The sequence below is a fragment of the Patagioenas fasciata genome, chromosome 12, assembly GCF_037038585.1.
Source record: "Patagioenas fasciata isolate bPatFas1 chromosome 12, bPatFas1.hap1, whole genome shotgun sequence".
Lineage (NCBI taxonomy): Eukaryota > Metazoa > Chordata > Aves > Columbiformes > Columbidae > Patagioenas > Patagioenas fasciata.
In genome coordinates this window covers 4,865,411-4,887,744 of record NC_092531.1, presented here as the reverse complement: position 1 = coordinate 4,887,744, position 22,334 = coordinate 4,865,411, and the positions used below count along the sequence as shown (strand labels likewise).

General features: G+C 50.5%; 4 non-coding genes across 4 annotated transcripts; 2 read left to right on the top strand and 2 right to left on the bottom strand.

Annotated features, from left to right (window-relative positions):
• Positions 1 to 10,967: 10,967 nt before the first annotated feature.
• Positions 10,968 to 11,049, top strand: TRNAS-AGA (transfer RNA serine (anticodon AGA)). Its single transcript has one exon. It is a non-coding gene; the product is annotated as a tRNA-Ser (tRNA).
• Positions 11,050 to 12,407: 1,358 nt separating this feature from the next.
• TRNAG-UCC (transfer RNA glycine (anticodon UCC)) lies at positions 12,408 to 12,479 on the top strand. Its single transcript has one exon. It is a non-coding gene; the product is annotated as a tRNA-Gly (tRNA).
• Positions 12,480 to 13,855: 1,376 nt separating this feature from the next.
• Positions 13,856 to 13,927, bottom strand: TRNAM-CAU (transfer RNA methionine (anticodon CAU)). The gene has a single exon. It is a non-coding gene; the product is annotated as a tRNA-Met (tRNA).
• Positions 13,928 to 15,435: 1,508 nt separating this feature from the next.
• On the bottom strand, positions 15,436 to 15,517 carry TRNAS-AGA (transfer RNA serine (anticodon AGA)). The gene has a single exon. It is a non-coding gene; the product is annotated as a tRNA-Ser (tRNA).
• Between the last annotated feature and the right edge of the window lie 6,817 nt (positions 15,518 to 22,334).

The window sequence follows — 22,334 nt, the reverse complement described above, 5'->3', positions numbered from 1 at the left end:
GGTGACAGGCTTCCACAGGCCTCGACAGCTGTCACCACAGGGCCTAGGGCTGCACATCCCAGCACCTTCTCCTCACACAGGCTCCTGGCATATCCTGCCATTGATAAAAGGAACAAAAGTCTTTTGGAAACCCAACTTGGTATAATGTAACAACACTAGGCCTAATGTAACAAGCCCAGGTATAATGTAACAGGAACTTAAAAGAGAATTGAGTAGCTATAGAGAGTGGGCATGAGGTAAAGCCCTTCGTTTGCAAGGTGAGCCAGTGGAATGTTCCACTAGATGAAGAAGAGCTACGTGGTATTTTCTGTGTAGCAGAACAAAATGACAATGTGTGTGGGTGTGTGTTCAAGAAATTGGGTCAAAAAGTGGACACGTGTAATTTAAGGGGCACCAGGATGCAAAGACCACGGGGGGCGACTAGAGACCCCAGATGAAGACCCTCGGATACCAAAAAAGGACTTCTGACATACGGCTTGATTATGTAAATAATCTACGTTTAATGCATTAGCTTAGCGGTAGAAACGAATGAATATGCAATTAATATGTGTAGTTAATACCAAGAGGCGTGAGTCCTGCACGCGTGCTCGATTAGAGGAACGATCCTTGGAGCATTGGGTGCACTGCAATAAAAGTACCTGCGTTTTAACATTTTTAAAACAGTGTTACGGAGTATTTTGCTGAGTTTTCTGTATCCCCATGATGATGCTGATTTCACAACCCGGATGGCATCTTGGCTGCTTCCAGGGAAGAAGGGTAGGCAACTTTGTGGAGACAACCAGGGCTGGTGGTAGTTGTAGGGTAGCATATTGCATCCCACCTTCCTTCTCAAATTTAACTCCTCTCCTCTCCTCTCTGCACCTCTCCTCCCCTCTTTTTTTCCTCATGTCCTCTCCTCAGCCATTAATCTCTCTCCCTATACTCGTAGCAGAACTGCTCCAGGCCCCTGATAATCTTTGTGTTCTCCTCTGGAGCCACTCAAGCAGGTCTGTTACTCAAGGTGGGGTCTCACGAAAGTGGAGTAAGTGGAGTAGAGGGGGACAATCACCTCCATTGACCTTCTGGTCACACTGCTGCTGACACAGCCCACGATACAACTGGTTTTTTGGACTTCAATCACACATTGCCAGCTTGTGTCCAGTTTTGTCATCTACCAGTACTGCCAAGTCCTTCTCTGAAGGGCTGCCCCAAACCCTTCATGGCCCAGCCTGTATCCATGTTTGGAATTGCCTTGACCCAGGGTCAGGACCTTGCTCTTGGTCTTGTTGAACTTAAGAATCCTTGCACATCCCACCACTCTAACCTGTCAAGGTCCCTCTGCATGGCATCACTCAGCTTGGCATCTCCTGCAATCTCACTTCAGGATGCACTCATTCCCACTGTCCACGTTCCGAACCAAGATGTTAAAACATACTGATACCAACATGGACCCCCAAGGCACACCATTCATCACTGGTCTCCACCCGCACCTCAAGACATTGACCACAACTCTGTGAGTCTGACCATCCTGAAAATTCCTTTCACAACGAGTGGTCCACATCTCAAATCCATGTCTTTCCATTTCAGAGAACAGGATGCTGTGCTGGGCAGTTTTAAATGTTGCGCACATATAGATGAGATCTGTCACTCTTCCCTTATCCACCAATGTTGCTACCCCATCACACGTGTTCACTCAGTATGTCGGTCATGATTTGCCCTTGGGGAAGACATGTGGGCTATCACCAGTCACCTCTTTGTTTTCCATGTCCTGTAGCCTAGTTTCCAGGAGGATTTCCGACAACATTGAGTCAGGGGAAGACATGCACCTGCCCCAATACTCATGCACTTGGATAAGCAATGACTGCTGAGGGGGTTTGCTGGAGCAGCACTGAGGACAGAAATGCATCATCTGGAAAACTAAAAAGAGACACTGGATATTCCTTTGTTCTTGGGTACCTGCTTGCGTGCAGGAGGCCTTGGTTTACTGCTGAACACCTTATGTGCCTTTTCCCTCCAAAACATCAGTGACTAGCAAGGTACGTTGGCAAAAGGAAAGGAGGGATAAACCTGACTTCCAGATGCCAGGACTCAGGCTGAGATTCAGGCTCAGAAAGGCTCTCCACCTTATGCTGAAGATGCCTTGCACAACTCATCTGAGCACACATGTCCATTTTTTCCTGTTACGTCAGGAAGCACTGTCATCTCAGCCCAGTTATTCAACGGGCTCCTGTCCTCTGCCAGGAGGCACTCAGACCAGTCTGTGATAAGTCACTGCTTTCTGAGCAAAGATGCTCCTTTCATGAGAAGAAGCAAAAGCAGTGGCACAGAACAGAGACCAAGAAACACATCTGCGGGGTTCAAGGGGACACAGAGAACTGCCCATTTCCCAAGGACAAGCTCGAAACACAAAATGCTTGCCTTTTCCCATTCTGCTCTCCGTGCTGGCAATCCCAGCCCAGCAAGAGCAGTCCCTAACTCTAGCATCCTCCCCCAGCAGGAGGAGGTTCAGCAAAGCAGAAGAGAACGAGCCCTTTCTCAAGGAGCTCAGAGCAAAGCAGAGGCAGGGGAGGTATGGCGAGGCCTGACGTGCAGCCAGGAGCCGTGGGCACAGATTCCTCCTACCAGCTGGCATGAGGACACCCAGCTCATCTGCAAGACCTGGCCACACTCCTGCTGTGTAGTCCCCGTCATTCTTACTGCTCCAGAAGGGATGATGCACCAGGTTCAGCAGTTCAGATGACAGTGGGGGGAAGGAAGGCACAGCCCTGACCCCTCCAGACCAAAGGAGCCCCCAGAAGAGATGGGAACCCCCCCAGTGCTGAGGGAGTTCCCAACAGCAGCTGACAGAGAGGATCCCACAGCTGTGTTCTGAGGGAAAGAAGTGAGGATGGGGCCCGGCAGGGTCACCACCACTGGGGCAGCCTCGATGGCCACCGTCGAGTCACCACAGCGGGCGACACAGGGCTCACTGCAGCTGCTTGCAAGTGGGGTTGGGCCAGAGGAACCACAAGGTGATGGGATACAGGGTCTGAAGCAAGACATCTCTCGGTGAGGAAGGCAAAGCTGAAACATAGAGCACAGAGACAACATGGAACCCCAACTTCAGTCTGTCTTTCTTGTCCTCAGTTCTTTCTGCAGATACACTTTACTGCCTTCCATCTCCATGCAAAGGTCCATGTCTAGGAAGGGCCTTAATTTCATCTTGCTGACACGTACAACAGGCTTAACCACTTTTGGGACAGGATCCAACTCAGTGGATTTAAAGTCCCTGTGGAGACCCTCATCATACCCCATCTACAGAGCAACTTGTACTGCATTGAAGGAGACACTCGATGCACTTGGCCATTTGGTTAGAGACCATCTGTTCTAGTGCTGGGTCAAGCTGAGGCAGCCCAAGGATTCACCCGAGTAGCCACCATGACAGCAGTTCAGCCCACCGGGAGACATGGAGTGCATGGAGTCTTACCGTGTTCGTCGAGGAAAGGCAGACAAGATAGGAGGATGCAGAGCGTGGAGCTGTGTCCTGGTTATCTGTGAGGCCACAATCATTCCTTACTCGTGAAACATCTAAACTTAGAGTAGTTGTGTCTTGAAGAGTCCTCGCTTGTGGTTAATTACTTGCTGCTTTCATGCCAAATATTGTGCTCCTGTTTCATATTGCCGGACACCAATGTAATTAATTGGTGCCCCAGCTTCGTAAGGCAAATTACATCTAAGGTCTAAGGCCAGCACTCAGGTAGATTGTTTGGTTTTGCCTTTTTTTTTTTTTTTTGTGATCCGGATTGTCACATTAACTTCTTAATGGTGAGCAGAACCACCAGTCATGGTGAAGTTCAGCATTAAAGGACACCTCAAGTCAACTCTCAAGTGTAGTCAGTGCAGACACGCTGTTTAACCCTTAGAGGCATTCCTTACCACAGGTCATTGTAGACACAAAGGACACTGTGGGTAAGTTGTAACAGAACGTCAAGACTGTGCAATCTCATACGGGAGAACAGATGCACCTCTGCAGGGATGTGGCAAGGCTGATAAGCAAGGAAAGACTATTGTGAGCTAGAGGGAGGTCCCTTGTGGTCTGGAATGACAACCATGAAGACCTTGTTCACACTCATCAAGCTCCTGAAAGAGACCCACACCCGAATTGACCTGTTTTGCCCCCCAAAAGAATCCCAGAGTCCAGAGGCTTGCATGGCCAGCTTCTGAGGACAGGTGCAGGGCAGGGAGCCAAATGCTCATGGCCATTTTTCTTGGGTCAGGAATGGCATGGCCCATTCCATACATTTCAGACTACAAAGGGACGTTGGATCAGTCTCCCAGGGTACCTGGGAAAAACCCTGAACTCCTGGCAAGTGTGAGCCACCCTGTTGTGAATTTTAGTGGACATATGGTCCTGGCCTCAGGTGCACCAGCGATACCAGAGCTCATGGCCTCATGAAACCACTGGTGCTTCTACGTGATCTTGAACTGCTGCTGTGTTTCAAGGTCATGACTTTTTGCTGTCTGCTCAGGGACTCACGTGACAGTGCTAGGTTAACATCTGGACTTGATAATCCTGAGACTCTGTTCCAACCAAAATGATTCTTTGATTCAGCATACCTGAGAACTATGAAAGCTGGAATGGGTGTCTGGAGGTCCTCTGCTCCAATCAAGTGCTCCAAGCAGAGCAAATTCCCTGATAACAGCTTCTGACCTCGTACCCTTTTGCAGTTACATACATCTTCTGCTCCCCACCTTGCTCATCTTCACTAGACTCCACAAGCATAGTGCCATGAGCCTTACCCTATACACCACGTGCTCCAACCCTCACGTTCTGCCCGGTCCTTTGCCAGTACTTCTCTCCAGAACATCCCAGGGTTATGGGCGAGGTCTGAGAGTGGATGGGAAGTAAAAAACAGGATTAGGAGTGAAAGCTCCTTCCAGGATTTACAGTGAAACTTCTGCTTCTACAGACTTTTCCTCTTCTTCCTGTAACACCTTCTGCCAGAAGGGGTTTCTACTCAGTGACATGAAAGTGAAATGCGGACAAGATGGCATTTACACATCCGGCAGTCATGGTCCTCATGGAGCACATTCATGTCTCTTGGTTCATTCAGATGAAACCTAGATATGGATGGGTTTCGAAAGTGGGATGAAACAACCAGATTAGAGAAGGAGAAAGAGAAGTAGCCATCCCTGAGGTGTCTTTATACTGACCGCATGAAAAAATCTATTCATCTCATCTCCCCAGACCTTTCTCTGTAACTGCTAAACAGTGCTGGCACCCTCACTGCCATCTCCTGGTGGGCCACAAGTGCAGACCTGGATGTGCTGTCCTTGAGACAGTGACTTCTCCAATGGCAGCAGAGTTCAGAAGTCAAGAGGAGGAGGCCCAGAGCTTCCTGAGGTAAGTGGGAAGCTTTGTCTGCTCAGAGCAGGAGATTACCCCAGAGGACCTCCTCAGGTCCCTTCTAACCATCATTATCCAGAGGAGCATGGAGTCTCAAGAGCCCTTGAGCAGCAAACAAACGGCAATGTCTTGGAAGGCGGCAGCAGAACAAGACCACGTAGAAGCAACAGTAGATTCAGGAATGATGCTAAAAGGTGTGCAAATGTCTTTGAGGAAAGCAGAACTTTCAGAGGAATGAGGCTATGACTCTGGTATCTCTGACATGCCTGAGGCTGGGGCACTTTGTCCACTGGAGTCCACAGCATGATGACTCACGTTTCCCTGGAGCTCAGGGTTTTTCCCAACTCTTCCACATCATGATGACTCCCAGGTGCTCTGCGAGATTGATCCAATGTCCCTTTGTAGTCTGAAATGTATGGAATGGGTCACCCCATCTGTGACCAAGAAAAAAGGCCATGAGCTTTTGGCCCCTTGCCCCTCCTCTCTCCTTAAAATCGGGTCATGCAGGCCTCTAGCCTCTGAGATGAAATTAGTGAGCAAAACAGGACAATTTGGATGTGAATCTCTTTCAGAGGTGAACGTGGGCATGTCTTTGAGGATCCTCTTGTGGGCTGACTTGCTTGTTTCCAACAGGTTCTCCACTTCCCAAGCTGAACCCAGACCCCTGCTTGGAAGAAACACGAAGGCCTGGCCCAGTTTTTCAAGGGACATAGCTGTGAAGATCCCATGAAGAGGTTACTTGAAAGAGACCTGCCTCACCCCCTGGTATGCCCTTCAGCATTATGAATCTGCCTTTGTTCCCTGGGCTCATGGGAAGAATAAAAAGGCTGCGGCAGAGCCTGATAGGCATGTTTGATGACCTTGTGGTCCTCAGTCCTGATTGCAAGTGAATTCCCTAAGGCCCACAATGATCCTTCTCTGCCACTGAGCTTTGCCACATCTCTGCAGAAGTGGGTCTATACACACTTGAACCTTCCCGCTCTCTCCTGTGTGTCTATGGTGACCCACTGGAGAAAGCATCACACTCACAAGGCCCTGATCCTGAGAGAGAACTTCAACCACCCAGACATTTGGTGCCAAAGCAGCACAGCAAACTGCAAGCAGTCCAGGAAACTACTCGAACCTACTGAGGACAACTTATTGTTACCGGTGATGGAGAGTTGATCCAGAGGAGAGGCACTGCTTGATCTGTTGTGTACTAATGTAGAAGAACTTATCAAAGGTGTCAAGACTGGCATTAGGCCAGGCTGCAGCAATCATGCCCTGGAGGGATTCTCCATCTTGAGAGATACAGGATGGGTAAAAAGTAGAGTCAGGACCCTAAACCTCAGGAAGGAAATCCTTCAGTTGCTTGGGGCACTTGTGCAGAGGATCTCTTGGGAAACTGCACTCAGAGATACAGAAGTGAACAAGAGTTGGCACATATTGAAAGACATTTTTCTTAGACTGCTAGAACGCTCAGTCTCGGTGTGCAAGTAGTTGTGCAGGGGAAGCAGGAGGCCAGCCTGCCAAATACCTCTTAGGCAAACTAAGAGGCAAAACTAAAATGCAAAGGCAATCAAGGCAGGGATACACATCCTGGGGAGATTACACAGAACCAACCCAGGCCTGCAAGGAGGGGATCAGGAAGCCAAGGACACTATCTTTGTGAGGCAGGTAAAAAATTACAAGATGGGTTTCTTCAGGTGCATAGGACAACAAGGGAAGATGAAAGAAACTGTACTGCCCTGATGAGTGAAAGGGAATACCTGGCTACAACTCACATGGAGATGGTGTGCTTTAGCCATCATACGTAGTTCACAGAAGCCAAAGGCATGGGCTGCAAGAATGAGGTACCAATAACAAGAAAAAATAAAATTAAAAAAAAAAATATTATAAAAAAATAAAATTAAATAAAATTAAAAATAACTAAATAAAGAAATAAAAAAACCCCCAACACCAACAAACCAAAACATCCAAAAACCAAAGAGCAAACCAAACACACAAAAAAGCACCATACCAAACCCACATTTCAACATCAGTGGACACCAGAAGAGCGTTTAAGGTCATCTACTTGTCCAGAGCATTTAGTACTGCCCCACACAACATCTTGATTCTATAATGGAGAGGCATGCATTTGACAGGAGGACCACTCACTGTATAAGGAATTGTCTGGATGGTCACACTCCAGGGTTGCCATCAACATCTTGAAGTCCAGATGGAGACCCATGATGAGTCATGTCACTCAGGGATTTGTGTTGGGACCAGTATTATTTAACATGTCTGTCATGGACATGGACAGTGGGATCCACAGGGAGTTTGCGGATGACATCAAGCTGAGTGATGTGCTTGGTACACCGGAGAGAAGGGATGCGATCCAGAGGGACCTTGAAAGAATAGAGAGAACTTTTGTGCAGATGACATGAAGTTCAAGAAGTCCAAGTGTAAGTTCCTGCACCTGAGTCAGTGGAATTCCAACAAATGGGTACAGGCTGAGCCATGATGGGATTGAGGACAGCCCTGTGGAATAGGAAATTTCAGATGAAAGAGGTGAGGGCATAACCACCAAAAATAACTTTGGAAAGCAGTAACTACTAGGTGATCAGAGGCTTCATGAGTAAGGAATGTTTGTGGCCCCACGACGCTCTGGGACACAGTATAAAAGCCTGGCTGTTCCAGGCTCTACATCATCTTCTTTTGCCTTCATTTCCTCAAGGAACGAGGTAAGCCTCTGTGCGCTCCATCTCTCCCTGTGGGCTGAACTGCTGTCATGGTGACTACTCACCTCTTTCCCTTTTGATGGGGCTGGCTGGGGAGAGCTGGGAAGAGGCAGATTCTTTCAAGCACAAGCGGATGAATGGGGCTCAGCTGCAGGGAGATCTGCTCAGCAGAAGTTCTGCTTTAGGCAGATGGTCTCTAACCAAATGGCCAAGTGCATTCAGTGCCTCCTTCAACGCAGCACGGCCTGTTCTAGAGATGGGGTATGATCAGGCTCTCCACAGGGGCTTTAAATCCACTGAGTTGGGTCCTGTCCCGAAAGTGGTTTAGCCTTTCTGGACCATGCAAATCAGAGAGCATGGTGAGGGCCATGGCAGCTCTATGCACACTGTGTGTTCTCAAGAGCTGATTTCTGAATCATTTGTTCCACGCAGCCTGTTTGTGCTGGACTAGTTGCATCAACCTTCATCTGTGCTATGTCACTGGGTAATGCATGAGGAGGTCCTCGTGGAATCAGCAAGCAATTAGGCACTTCTTTGGTTCTAGGCGTTCAAATCCAGTCCTAAGATGAGATGTGATGCCTGTTGTACATGGCAGCAGGATCAATTTCAGGTCCTTTCTAGACATGTACCTCCAAAAGGAGACGGAGGGCAGTCAAGTGTATCTGCAGCGAGAACTGAGGACAAGGAAGACAGACTGACGTTGGGGTTCAGTGTTGTCCCTGTCTTCTGTGTTTCAGCTTTGTTTCCCTCACCGAGAGATGTCTTGCTTCAGACCCTGTATCCCACCACCTTGTGGTTCCTCTGGTCCAACCCCACTTGCAAGCAGCTGCAGTGAACCCTGTGTCGCCCGCTGTGGTGACTCAACGGTGGCCATTGAGGCCTCTCCAGTGGTGGTGACCCTGCCGGGCCCCATCCTCACCTCTTTCCCTCAGAACACAGCTGTGGGATCCTCTCTGTCAGCTGCTGTTGGGAGCTCCCTCAGCACTGTAGGAGTTCCCATCTCTTCTGGGGGCTCCCTTGGTCTAGGGGGTTCAGGGCTGTGCCTGCCTCTCCCCCGCTGCCGTCTGAACTGCTGAACCTGGTGCATCATCCCTTCTGGAACAGGAAGAATGATGGGGACTGCACAGCAGGAGTGTGGCCAGGCCTTGCAATGGGCTGGGTGTCCTCATGTCACCTGGCGGGAGGGACCTGTGCCCACGGCTCCTGGCTGCACGTCAGGCCTCGTTGTGTCTCCTCTGTCTCTGCTGTGCTCTGAACTCCTTGAGAAAGGGCTCATTCTCTTCTGCTTTGCTGAATCTCCGGGTGCTGGGAGAGGGTGCTGGAGTTAGGGACTGCTCTTGCTGGGCTGGGATTGCCAGCAGGGAGAGCAGAATGCGGAAAGGCAAGTCCTTTGTGTGGAGCTTGTTCCTGGCACATAGTCAGTTCTCTGTGTCTCCCTGAGCCCTGCAGATGTGTTTCTTGGTCTCCGTTCTGTGCCACTTCAGTTGCTCCTTCTCATTAAAGACTTTGTGCAGCATAGCTGGAGACTCATGGTGTTTGTTCTCCTCCTCCCTCACGTAGCCATCTGCTCTGCAATGAAGAGCGTTGGCTTCTCTCCTGATCTTATCACTATTGTGGCAAGAGATCCCTGAACTGATATCAGAGCCCCCGGAAAACCCTCAGACATTGAGCATGAGTCTATAACCTGGTGATCACAGCTCTGCAGGACCAGTTCCCCAATTGTTTGTTGAGTATTCATAGTTACATACAGATTGACATTAACATACAGATCTTTGACTTGACTTTTCCATCTTCTCAATTGCTGTTTACAAACTTAGTATGAAAACCAATCATCTCAATTCTCCCTTTTATTTGTGTTTTGGAATAAACTCCAGGGAATGAGTATGGAGTGGAAAAGAGAAACGAACTCTTTTTCAGATCCAGACAGAAGCAGTGTGACTGCAAGGTGGGGTTGGACTGGGCATTTCAGTGGGGAACATAGCATGCGCAATCATGATACCCTCTTCATAAGTCCACCTTCTTGTAGCATTGGAGATGCCAGAATTGGCGTCTGTAAATACTGTGCTAACACAAACCCACATACACTGACAGCAGAGAAAAGAAAGTTGGGTTTTTTTCTTTAGGCAAGCCTGGAATCCAAACTCGAGAAGCTTTGTCCTCCAACCACACTCTACAGTTTTATATCTGGGCTTATGAAGCATCATCTGTCCCTAGACCACCACCTAGATGTTGTCAATTTTCATCTGTCCCCCATCATCGCAGGATGCTTTTCTTGCCAGGTGCAACCAATCATAGCAGCAGGTGCAGCTCTGTGCCAGACCAAACATGCCTGTCTCCTGGCTCCTGTACCAGCCTGGCGTCTTCCCAGCATATTGAAAATAGCAGTCCCAGTGTCAAGAGTGCAGGGAGGCGGTGGGATTAGTTTGAAGCAGAAGAGGCTGCCTGCAGAACACATAGGACACCCATCCTGGAGCCAGGATGAAGAGACATTTGTCAGCATTGGCCATGCTCAAAGCTGGCTCAACTCCTTGGAAGGCAGCTCTGCTCACCATTACACCACCCGTGGGCTGTTCTGTCTCCTGCTCCTACAGATCAGAGAATCGTCAGCCTCGTGCTCCTCCAGATCAGAGCCTGGCCTCTGTCCTGCTCCTCCATTGAGCAGGCTGACCACCCTCCACCTTCCAGCCCCCACCAGACACTTTCTCAAGCCTCTCCTCTTGGTCACTCTCTCAACTGCAACCACCTCCCACATGTGTTCTGTGTGCAGAGAGGCACTGCTACGTGGACCACATCAGCACTGAGTCCTTACAGGGCTAGAAGTGAAGCCTGGCCCTGAAGTCCCCAGGGAGCCGGGTGTCGTTGCACGGGACAAGCGAGCAGCGGGGCAGAGAGGGCTGGAGCAGGTAGTTGTGGCCGAGTGGTGAAGGCGATGGACTAGAAATCCATTGGGGTTTCCCCGCGCAGGTTCGAATCCTGCCAACTACGGGCTGCAGTTCCCTTTTGGGCTGCCAGCAACTGACCATTCTGCACCTGTGGGACTCAGCTCCACACTGGACCTGTTGCCCAGGGTGACAGTCATAATCCCTTGCCTACAGCACCTGTCCTCCTTCCCCACAGAACCTCTGGAATGAAGGGAAAATCCTGCTCCCATTGCCAAGCTAGGCAAGCTGGGGGAAGGGAAAGGACCAGTGCTGAGCAGGAGCCATGAAAATGGCTCCACTGTTGTGGGTTCTTCAACAGAACCTTACAGCCTCATTTCACCTGACATCCTTAGCAGCACAGCCCCACCGTCTGTCTTCCCTACACCTGAAGCTACAGCAGCTGATCTCCAAAGAGAGCCTGCACACCATGGCCCTCATTGCTATCAAAGAAGAGAAGACACTTCACGGTTATGAGATCATGCCAGCACTCACAAAGTGCTCCTTGCTTTAGGTGTCATGAAGACAGACTGGTGTGACAGGTCGTACCCGGCATCCTGGGGACATTCTGCCTGGCACATCCCCAGCCTTCGCACACATAGGCAGCTTTCCTAGGAGGTTTCTATATTGGCACAAAGATGAGATGGGGAGTGGGTTTCTCCTGTCTCCTCCTCTTCTGGGAAAGATACAGAAGTGCAAAAGCGGATGTGGTGTGACTCTGGCATCAGGATGCCCTCACTTTACATTACAGACCCTGATGGGTGGATCAAAAAGAGCTGGAGGCTTCCCAGATGGCTTCTTTAAGACGCATGCAAGTTGCTCCCAAGAAAGCAACAGTAGAGGAAGGGATGCAGGTATCATGCCTGGGTGGGTTCTTGAAAAGAAAGGGAAGCCCTGAGGGGCCCATGCAGAGAGGGCCCAGAGAAGGAGAGGAAACCCCATTGTTGGTGCGTGGTCTGTTCCGCACAGCCTTGACACTGCGGGTGGTTAAGCAGTGCAAGCCGAAGGCAAGTTCAGGCTTGTTGGCAGCAATGATGAAGAAGGAAAGGATAGCAGAAGAGCAATCTGGAGCTGAGCCAGGGACCTTTTGGTCTGCAGTCAAATGCTCTCCCCTGAGCAAGAAACCCTGCAGCAGGCAGGCTGCAGCTGTTCTCTCTATGCTCCCATCTTCACTCACATCTCAACCCTCTCCATCCTGCTTTACGTTTGTCTCCTCTGCCTGGTTGCTGCGTGCTCTCATCAACGGATGGAAGAGGCAATGAGCAAAAATATTCCCAAATTTGCAGGTGTCACCACTACCACCCTGTCCCTTGCCGCCACCAACAGGTTCTGCCAGCTCAGCCTGCCCAGAGCCTCCCTGGGACACCTTGCAGTGTACTTCAAAGTGGTGAAGTGCAGCAGCAGTAGACAGAATTGCAACCAGCTGCGTTGGTGGTATAGTGGTGAGCATAGCTGCCTTCCAAGCAGTTGACCCGGGTTCGATTCCCGGCCAACGCAAGGAGGTTTTTCTTTCCCTGGGAACCAGAGCATTTGGCAGCTCCTCAGCTGCTCCTTGTCAAAGCAACTGAGCTCGGCTCCTCCTGCTGCCCGCAGCAGCTCTGCCTCCACGCCTCCATGTTGCCCAATCCAGAGGGCAAGCGGGAAATTCTCAGCCATGCTGCTGCACCCCGGCAGAACAGCCCCATGTCCTGGAAGCTGCGCTGTGCAACCAGGGGGTGATCATAGTAGCACAGAGACAGGTGCTGTCCTGTCTCTGTAATGCAGGGTCACAGGTAACAGCCTCTAGTCTGGTCCTTTGTTCCCTGCCATGACACAGCTGCTTTTCCTGGCCAGACTCTCCATCTCTGGTGCTTCCCACTTTCTTTCCGAGGGATCCCAGATGAGGATTCGTGAGAAATGCTGGTACAGCATCAGGGTCTGTACAACTTGGACAACACCCACTGAGACCAGGGTATTCTTCCTGCTGAGATGGCTCCAGGCTGGGCTCAGGAGCAAGGAGACAGGGATATTTGGACTGACCCAGAGCTCAACCTGCTGCTGCTGGTTGCACCTGGAAATGGGCCATTCTCTGTGTCCCCCCATACCCTGCAGACATGTTTCTTGATCTCTGTTTCGTGCCACTGCAGTTGCTCCTTCTCATTAAAGACTTTGTGCAGCATAGCTGGAGACTCATGGTGGTCGGTCTCCTCCTCTTCTGTTGTTCAGCGCCCCTGCAAGAAAGAGGGAGAACCTGCTCTTTCCCATGTCAGTGACTTTGGCCCCATTCAGGAACAGTGCCAGGGTGGGTGTAATTCACTGACATGACACCAGAACACCAAAAAAAGAGCAAGCACGCAAGAGAATGGAAGAAAAGTGACAGAGAAATTTGTTTCACAAGAAGCAGTTTGCAGCTCCTTCAGGAATATCCAACTGCTCCAGCACGGGTGCTCCAGGTGCCAAGAGTATCGCAGATGGGTCAGTGCTGTGGTGGCACCTGAAAACAGCTGTGTGCAGCAAATAGACTGAGACAGAGAAAGCCACATGTGCTGGAGACGATTGCATTGGTGTTTCCCAGACTAGGTGAAAGCAGGCTTGTCCTCCTCCCCAGCCGCAGAGCCCTGGAGGTTCGGTTCCCTCTTGTGTCTGAGAAGTTGGGAACTTATCTGCCTGGTGGGAAGGGAGAAACAGCAGTGTCCCCAGGATATCCTCTGCCTGCTGGGGTGAACTCTGAGCTGTGCTCTGCTGCTCCACAGTCCCCTCTGCTGAGGGTGTGGGACAGCCCTGGGAAGCCCTGGGTGTCCAGAGGGCAGGAGGGCAGCAGAGCAGGGAGCACCTGATGAACGCTGCAAGGGAAAGGCAGTGTCTGTTGGGGCTGGAGCAAGGCCAAAAGCAAGTAGCAGAGGATGGTTTCGATCCATCGACCTCTGGGTTATGGGCCCAGCACGCTCCCGCTGCGCCACTCTGCTCCCCCCAGCAGCTCTGCAGGCACCTCCCCAGCCCTGCCTGATGCTGCCTGGACCTGCCAGCACCAGTGCTGCTGCTCAGGCCTCCTGCCCTCCACTTCGCTGCACCCATCACCAGGTTGCATCTAGCTCTCTCTGGAAACCTCAGCGCCCCCACACAAGGGCTGGCAAGCGCAAGGGCCTTGTGTTGTCCTTCTCTCCACATATCCTTCCTATAACCCCTCTCGAGGAGTTGATTTTTGACCACCTGACCTGGCTCTGCAGGTGCTGTATGGGAGGTTCTCACCCACTGACAGGAGTTTGAGTTTGGTTTTTCAGATCACATTGACCTTGTGGTAAAAGCTCTTACTCCTAGACACTGTTGGCTCCTGTAACCAAGATGTATAGCAGTTGGGGCCATGTTTTTCACACTGGCTTGCAGGGCCTTGCCCAGCCCATGCTGTGTTGCACTGTCACGCAGCTCCCACCTTGTCCTCCCTCCTGGTGCAGCCCTGCCCTTGCTGCTCCCTGACACTGTGCAGGTAGCCAGGGAGTCAGATGAACCTGTCCTCTCTTGCCTTCAGCTTCTCTTTCCCAACACTGCTGGCTGTGGAGGTGGCACCCAGTCACACCAGGGCAGGGCTGGCAAAGCTGGCCTGGGCAGTAGCCAGTCTTAAATGCTGCAAGTTGTCCCAGCAAAGCTCTGGGCAGGGTAAGCTGATAGAAACTGTTGGTGAAGGTGAGGGACAGGGTGGCAGTGCTGAGACCTGCGTCTTTGGGCACGTTTTTGCTCATTACCTCTTCTGTCCATTGAGCAGACCACACAGCAACCATGTAGAGCAGACAAATGTAAAAGCAGGGTATCCTGATGCCACAGTCACACCACACCCTCTTTTGCACTTCTGTATCTTTCCCAGAAGAGGAGGAGACAGGAGAAACCCAACCCCGCTCCCCATCTCATCTTTGGGCCAATATGGAAACCTCCTAGGAAAGCTGCCTATGTGTGCGAAGGCTGGGGATGTGCCAGGCAGAATTTCCCCAGGATGCCGGGTACGACCTGTCACACCAGTCTGTCTTCATGACACCTAAAGCAAGGAGCACTTTGTGAGTGCTGGCATGATCTCATAACCGTGAAGTGTCTTCTCTTCTTTGATAGCAATGAGGGCCATGGTGTGCAGGCTCTCTTTGGAGATCAGCTGCTGTAGCTTCAGGTGTAGGGAAGACAGCCGGTGGGGCTGTGCTGCTGGGGATGTCAGGTGAGATGAGGCTGTAAGGTTCTGTTGAAGAACCCACAACAGTGGAGCCCTTTTCATGGCTCCTGCTCAGCACTGGCCCTTTCCCTTCCCCCAGCTTGCCTAGCTTGGCAATGGGAGCAGGATTTCCCCTTCATCCCAGAGGTTCTGTGGGGAAGGAGGACAGGTGCTGTAGGCAAGGGATTATGACTGTCACCCTGGGCAACAGGTCCAGTGTGGAGCTGAGTCCCACAGGTGCAGAATGGTCAGTTGCTGGCAGCCCAAAAGGGAACTGCAGCCCGTAGTTGGCAGGATTCGAACCTGCGCGGGGAAACCCCAATGGATTTCTAGTCCATCGCCTTCACCACTCGGCCACAACTACCTGCTCCAGCCCTCTCTGCCCCGCTCCTCACATGGCCTGTGCAATGACACCCGGCTCCCTGGGGGCTTCAGGGCCAGGCTTCACTTCTAGCCCTGCATTTGGGAGCTCCACTGAACAGGACAGGTGACAGGCTTCCACAGGCCTCGACAGCTGTCACCACAGGGCCTAGGGCTGCACATCCCAGCACCTTCTCCTCACACAGGCTCCTGGCATATCCTGCCATTGATAAAAGGAACAAAAGTCTTTTGGAAACCCAACTTGGTATAATGTAACAACACTAGGCCTAATGTAACAAGCCCAGGTATAATGTAACAGGAACTTAAAAGAGAATTGAGTAGCTATAGAGAGTGGGCATGAGGTAAAGCCCTTCGTTTGCAAGGTGAGCCAGTGGAATGTTCCACTAGATGAAGAAGAGCTACGTGGTATTTTCTGTGTAGCAGAACAAAATGACAATGTGTGTGGGTGTGTGTTCAAGAAATTGGGTCAAAAAGTGGACACGTGTAATTTAAGGGGCACCAGGATGCAAAGACCACGGGGGGCGACTAGAGACCCCAGATGAAGACCCTCGGATACCAAAAAAGGACTTCTGACATACGGCTTGATTATGTAAATAATCTACGTTTAATGCATTAGCTTAGCGGTAGAAACGAATGAATATGCAATTAATATGTGTAGTTAATACCAAGAGGCGTGAGTCCTGCACGCGTGCTCGATTAGAGGAACGATCCTTGGAGCATTGGGTGCACTGCAATAAAAGTACCTGCGTTTTAACATTTTTAAAACAGTGTTACGGAGTATTTTGCTGAGTTTTCTGTATCCCCATGATGATGCTGATTTCACAACCCGGATGGCATCTTGGCTGCTTCCAGGGAAGAAGGGTAGGCAACTTTGTGGAGACAACCAGGGCTGGTGGTAGTTGCAGGGTAGCATATTGCATCCCACCTTCCTTCTCAAATTTAACTCCTCTCCTCTCCTCTCTGCACCTCTCCTCCCCTCTTTTTTTCCTCATGTCCTCTCCTCAGCCATTAATCTCTCTCCCTATACTCGTAGCAGAACTGCTCCAGGCCCCTGATAATCTTTGTGTTCTCCTCTGGAGCCACTCAAGCAGGTCTGTTACTCAAGGTGGGGTCTCACGAAAGTGGAGTAAGTGGAGTAGAGGGGGACAATCACCTCCATTGACCTTCTGGTCACACTGCTGCTGACACAGCCCACGATACAACTGGTTTTTTGGACTTCAATCACACATTGCCAGCTTGTGTCCAGTTTTGTCATCTACCAGTACTGCCAAGTCCTTCTCTGAAGGGCTGCCCCAAACCCTTCATGGCCCAGCCTGTATCCATGTTTGGAATTGCCTTGACCCAGGGTCAGGACCTTGCTCTTGGTCTTGTTGAACTTAAGAATCCTTGCACATCCCACCACTCTAACCTGTCAAGGTCCCTCTGCATGGCATCACTCAGCTTGGCATCTCCTGCAATCTCACTTCAGGATGCACTCATTCCCACTGTCCACGTTCCGAACCAAGATGTTAAAACATACTGATACCAACATGGACCCCCAAGGCACACCATTCATCACTGGTCTCCACCCGCACCTCAAGACATTGACCACAACTCTGTGAGTCTGACCATCCTGAAAATTCCTTTCACAACGAGTGGTCCACATCTCAAATCCATGTCTTTCCATTTCAGAGAACAGGATGCTGTGCTGGGCAGTTTTAAATGTTGTGCACATATAGATGAGATCTGTCACTCTTCCCTTATCCACCAATGTTGCTACCCCATCACACGTGTTCACTCAGTATGTCGGTCATGATTTGCCCTTGGGGAAGACATGTGGGCTATCACCAGTCACCTCTTTGTTTTCCATGTCCTGTAGCCTAGTTTCCAGGAGGATTTCCGACAACATTGAGTCAGGGGAAGACATGCACCTGCCCCAATACTCATGCACTTGGATAAGCAATGACTGCTGAGGGGGTTTGCTGGAGCAGCACTGAGGACAGAAATGCATCATCTGGAAAACTAAAAAGACACACTGGATATTCCTTTGTTCTTGGGTACCTGCTTGCGTGCAGGAGGCCTTGGTTTACTGCTGAACACCTTATGTGCCTTTTCCCTCCAAAACATCAGTGACTAGCAAGGTACGTTGGCAAAAGGAAAGGAGGGATAAACCTGACTTCCAGATGCCAGGACTCAGGCTGAGATTCAGGCTCAGAAAGGCTCTCCACCTTATGCTGAAGATGCCTTGCACAACTCATCTGAGCACACATGTCCATTTTTTCCTGTTACGTCAGGAAGCACTGTCATCTCAGCCCAGTTATTCAACGGGCTCCTGTCCTCTGCCAGGAGGCACTCAGACCAGTCTGTGATAAGTCACTGCTTTCTGAGCAAAGATGCTCCTTTCATGAGAAGAAGCAAAAGCAGTGGCACAGAACAGAGACCAAGAAACACATCTGCGGGGTTCAAGGGGACACAGAGAACTGCCCATTTCCCAAGGACAAGCTCGAAACACAAAATGCTTGCCTTTTCCCATTCTGCTCTCCGTGCTGGCAATCCCAGCCCAGCAAGAGCAGTCCCTAACTCCAGCATCCTCCCCCAGCAGGAGGAGGTTCAGCAAAGCAGAAGAGAACGAGCCCTTTCTCAAGGAGCTCAGAGCAAAGCAGAGGCAGGGGAGGTATGGCGAGGCCTGACGTGCAGCCAGGAGCCGTGGGCACAGATTCCTCCTACCAGCTGGCATGAGGACACCCAGCTCATCTGCAAGACCTGGCCACACTCCTGCTGTGTAGTCCCCGTCATTCTTACTGCTCCAGAAGGGATGATGCACCAGGTTCAGCAGTTCAGATGACAGTGGGGGGAAGGAAGGCACAGCCCTGACCCCTCCAGACCAAAGGAGCCCCCAGAAGAGATGGGAACCCCCCCAGTGCTGAGGGAGTTCCCAACAGCAGCTGACAGAGAGGATCCCACAGCTGTGTTCTGAGGGAAAGAAGTGAGGATGGGGCCCGGCAGGGTCACCACCACTGGGGCAGCCTCGATGGCCACCGTCGAGTCACCACAGCGGGCGACACAGGGCTCACTGCAGCTGCTTGCAAGTGGGGTTGGGCCAGAGGAACCACAAGGTGATGGGATACAGGGTCTGAAGCAAGACATCTCTCGGTGAGGAAGGCAAAGCTGAAACATAGAGCACAGAGACAACATGGAACCCCAACTTCAGTCTGTCTTTCTTGTCCTCAGTTCTTTCTGCAGATACACTTTACTGCCTTCCATCTCCATGCAAAGGTCCATGTCTAGGAAGGGCCTTAATTTCATCTTGCTGACACGTACAACAGGCTTAACCACTTTTGGGACAGGATCCAACTCAGTGGATTTAAAGTCCCTGTGGAGACCCTCATCATACCCCATCTACAGAGCAACTTGTACTGCATTGAAGGAGACACTCGATGCACTTGGCCATTTGGTTAGAGACCATCTGTTCTAGTGCTGGGTCAAGCTGAGGCAGCCCAAGGATTCACCCGAGTAGCCACCATGACAGCAGTTCAGCCCACCGGGAGACATGGAGTGCATGGAGTCTTACCGTGTTCGTCGAGGAAAGGCAGACAAGATAGGAGGATGCAGAGCGTGGAGCTGTGTCCTGGTTATCTGTGAGGCCACAATCATTCCTTACTCGTGAAACATCTAAACTTAGAGTAGTTGTGTCTTGAAGAGTCCTCGCTTGTGGTTAATTACTTGCTGCTTTCATGCCAAATATTGTTCTCCTGTTTCATATTGCCGGACACCAATGTAATTAATTGGTGCCCCAGCTTCGTAAGGCAAATTACATCTAAGGTCTAAGGCCAGCACTCAGGTAGATTGTTTGGTTTTGGTTTTTTTTTTTTTTTTGTGATCCGGATTGTCACATTAACTTCTTAATGGTGAGCAGAACCACCAGTCATGGTGAAGTTCAGCTTTAAAGGACACCTCAAGTCAACTCTCAAGTGTAGTCAGTGTAGACACACTGTTTAACCCTTAGAGGCATTCCTTACCACAGGTCATTGTAGACACAAAGGACACTGTGGGTAAGTTGTAACAGAACGTCAAGACTGTGCAATCTCATACGGGAGAACAGATGCACCTCTGCAGGGATGTGGCAAGGCTGATAAGCAAGGAAAGACTATTGTGAGCTGGAGGGAGGTCCCTTGTTGTCTGGAATGACAGCCATGAAGACCTTTTTCACACTCATCAAGTTCCTGAAAGAGACCCACACCCGAATTGACCTGTTTTGCCCCCCAAAAGAATCCCAGAGTCCAGAGGCTTGCATGGCCAGCTTCTGAGGACAGGTGCAGGGCAGGGAGCCAAATGCTCATGGCCATTTTTCTTGGGTCAGGAATGGCATGGCCCACTCCATACATTTCAGACTACATAGGGACGTTGGATCAGTCTCCCAGGGTACCTGGGAAAAACCCTGAACTCCTGGCAAGGGTGAGCCACCCTGTTGTGAATTTTAGTGGACATATGGTCTGGCCTCAGGTGCACCAGCGATACCAGAGCTCATGGCCTCATGAAACCACTGGTGCTTCTACGTGATCTTGAACTGCTGTTGAGTTTCAAGGTCTTGACTTTTTGCTGTCTGCTCAGGGACTCATGTGACAGTGCTAGGTTAACAGCTGGACTTGATAATCCTGAGACTCTGTTCCAACCAAAATGATTCTTTGATTCAGCATACCTGAGAACTATGAAAGTTGGAATGGGTGTCTGGAGGTCCTCTGCTCCAATCAAGTGCTCCAAGCAGAGCAAATTCCCTGATAACAGCTTCTGACCTCGTACCCTTTTGCAGTTACATGCATCTTCTGCTCCCCACCTTGCTCATCTTCACTAGACTCCACAAGCATAGTGCCATGTGCCTTACCCTATACACCACGTGCTCCAGCCCTCCCGTTCTGCCCGGTCCTTTGCCAGTACTTCTCTCCAGAACATCCCAGGGTTATGGGTGAGGTCTGAGAGTGGATGGGAAGTAAAAACCAGGATTAGGAGTGAAGGTTCCTTCCAGGATTTACAGTGAAACTTCTGCTTCTACAGACTTTTCCTCTTCTTCCTGTCACACCTTCTGCCAGAAGGGGCTTCTACTCAGTGACATGAAAGTGAAATGCGGACAAGATGGCATTTACACATCCGGCAGTCATGGTCCTCATGGAGCACATTCATGTCTCTTGGTTCATTCAGATGAAACCTAGATATGGGTGGGTTTCGAAAGTGCGATGAAACAACCAGATTGAGAAGGAGAAAGAGAAGTAGCCATCCCTGAGGTGTCTTTATACTGACCGCATGAAAAAATCTATTCATCTCATCTCCCCAGACCTTTCTCTGTAACTGCTAAACAGTGCTGGCACCCTCACTGCCATCTCCTGGTGGCCCACAAGTGCAGCCCTGGATGTGCTGTCCTAGAGACAGTGACTTCTCCAATGGCAGCAGAGTTCAGAAGTCAAGAGGATGAGGCCCAGAGCTTCCTGAGGTAAGTGGGAAGCTTTGTCTGCTCAGAGCAGGAGATTACCCCAGAGGACCTCCTCAGGTCCCTTCTAACCATCATTATCCAGAGGAGCATGGAGTCTCAAGAGCCCTTGAGCAGCAAACAAACGGCAATGTCTTGGAAGGCGGCAGCAGAACAAGACCACGTAGAAGCACCAGTAGATTCAGGAATGATGCTAAAAGGTGTGCAAATGTCTTTGAGGAAAGCAGAACTTTCAGAGGAATGAGGCTATGACTCTGGTATCTCTGACATGCCTGAGGCTGGGGCACTTTGTCCACTGGAGTCCACAGCATGATGACTCACGTTTCCCTGGAGCTCAGGGTTTTTCCCAACTCTTCCACATCATGATGACTCCCAGGTGCTCTGCGAGATTGATCCAATGTCCCTTTGTAGTCTGAAATGTATGGAATGGGTCACCCCATCTGTGACCAAGAAAAAAGACCATGAGCTTTTGGCCCCTTGCCCTTCCTCTCTCCTTAAAATCGGGTCATGCAGGCCTCTAGCCTCTGGGATGAAATTAGTGAGCAAAACAGGGCAATTTGGATGTGAATCTCTTTCAGAGGTGAACGTGGGCATGTCTTTGAGGATCCTCTTGTGCGCTGACTTGCTTGTTTCCAACAGGTTCTCCACTTCCCAAGCTGAACCCAGACCCCTGCTTGGAAGAAACATGAAGGCCTGGCCCAGTTTATCAAGGGACATAGCTGTGAAGATCCCATGGAGAGGTTACTTGAAAGAGACCTGCCTCACCCCCTGGTATGCCCTTCAGCATTATGAATCTGCCTTTGTTCCCTGGGCTCATGGGAAGAATAAAAAGGCTGCGGCAGAGCCTGATAGGCATGTTTGAGGACCTTGTGGTCCTCAGTCCTGATTGCAAGTGACTTCCCTCCAACCCACAATGATCCTTCTCTGCCACTGAGCTTTGCCACATCTCTGCAGAAGTGGGTCTATACACACTTGAACCTTCCCGCTCTCTCCTGTATGTCTATGGTGACCCACTGGAGGAAGCATCACACTCACAAGGCCCTGATCCTGAGAGAGAACCTCAACCACCCAGACATTTGGTGCCAAAGCAGCACAGCAAACTGCAAGCAGTCCAGGAAACTACTCGAGCCTATTGAGGACAACTTATTGTTACCGGTGATGGAGAGTTGATCCAGAGGAGAGGCACTGCTTGATCTGTTGTGTACTAATGTAGAAGAACTTATCAAAGGTGTCAAGACTGGCATTAGGCCGGGCTGCAGCAATCATGCCCTGGAGGGATTCTCCATCTTGAGAGATACAGGATGGGTAAAAAGTAGAGTCAGGACCCTAAACCTCAGGA